Raw genomic sequence first — 1691 nt, forward strand, 5'->3', positions numbered from 1 at the left:
AGAATTTATTAGTAAGTTTATAATTATCTACTTAGATAATATTATTATCTACTTATAGATTAAAGAAGAATATAAACGCTATCTTAAATAGATATTTAAGATACTATATAACTATAAACTATATATAAAGCTATCGAAGTATATTATTAGCGTCTAATAGCTTAAATTCTATAAATATATAGTAAATAATAGAGAGTATTAATCTACGTTTATAAAGATATAAGCTATTCTTAAATAGTCTTAATCTTAAAACGTATATAAAGTATATTAGTTTTTAGATTTAGCTTCCTACTATCGAAGATTTATCTAAAACTTTATAAAGATTACTATATCTCTATTTAATTTATTAATCGAGATAGATATTAAGCTTTAAAAAAAGAAGTTTCGATCTATTTAATAGAATACGAGATACGAGTACGTCTTTTAAGTACTTAAGAAGACTCTCGCTACTAAACTAGTTTTATAATAAGTTAATAAATTAAAGTCTTTTCGCGTAGAAATAGACTACTTTAAGTAGGCTTTAGGTTATATTCTTCTATAAGAAGAACTCGATAGAAAATAGTATCTAGTCGCTTATGACGGGCGAAAACTTAATAGAGTCGAGCTAAACTATTCTATATATAAAAAGAAGCTTTTCGCTATTAAGTACGCTCTCTAAATCTAGATTATATATCTCTAGAATAGCTATAAGATAGTTATTATAATCGATTATAAAAGTCTAAAATACCTAAATACTACTTAGACGCCTTCGAAGTATCTTACGTAATAAATTAATAAGTTTTCTAAGTTCGATTTAGATATTTAATACTATAAAGACTTCGAAGCTATTATCTTTAATACTATTTCTAGACGACTCGATTTCCTAGAAAAGAGCTTTACTAATAAAGTATAGATCTCTAGCGGTATAGAAGTATCTCTAAATATCTAATAAATAGTATATTTCAACGACGATATAGAATAGAAAGATACTATTATAACTTAATTAACTATAAAGAATAAATCCGACTTAAGTCTAGCCTAGAAAGAGTAGCTAGCGCGTATTAAGGATCTAGATTAATACTTCGTAGAAGAAGACCGTCTATTTCGAAAAATTAGTAATTACTTCGCTCTCTTTATCTCTATATCGTTTTATTAAAACTTTATTAAGTATTATTATAAGTACTACGAATACTATAGCGTAGCTACTATAGAAAGTATTATTAAGATATATAGATAGTAGCTATCTATAATAAAGAATATTTTTATATATACTCGAATTTATAACTAATACTAGTTAGTCTAGAGATAGAAGAAGAACTAGGAAGAACTATATTTATAGATTAGATAAATCTCCTAACTCTTCGAGAAGTAGATAATTAACTTCGTTAGCTTATTATTAACTATACTCTATAGAAATCGATAGATTCTAACGACTATTAACTTCTCTATAGGCTAGTTAATAGTAAAGACTATAAAGAATACTATAGATAAAGTAGTTATCGACTTTCTATTCGAAATCTACTACTAGTATAGAGTATTTTAAGAATTATTATTAAATAATAGCGCTAATCTAATCTCGAAGATTATCGAGTACTATCTTAATCGCGTTAAGATAAAATATTATATAATAATCTCTTATTATTTTTAGATTAATAGAAAAATAGAAAGATTTAATAGAATATTAGGCGAGATTTTAATAAAGTAACTTATTA

Source organism: Exophiala dermatitidis (assembly GCF_000230625.1).
Source record: "Exophiala dermatitidis NIH/UT8656 unplaced genomic scaffold supercont1.7, whole genome shotgun sequence".
In the NCBI taxonomy this organism is placed as follows: domain Eukaryota; kingdom Fungi; phylum Ascomycota; class Eurotiomycetes; order Chaetothyriales; family Herpotrichiellaceae; genus Exophiala; species Exophiala dermatitidis.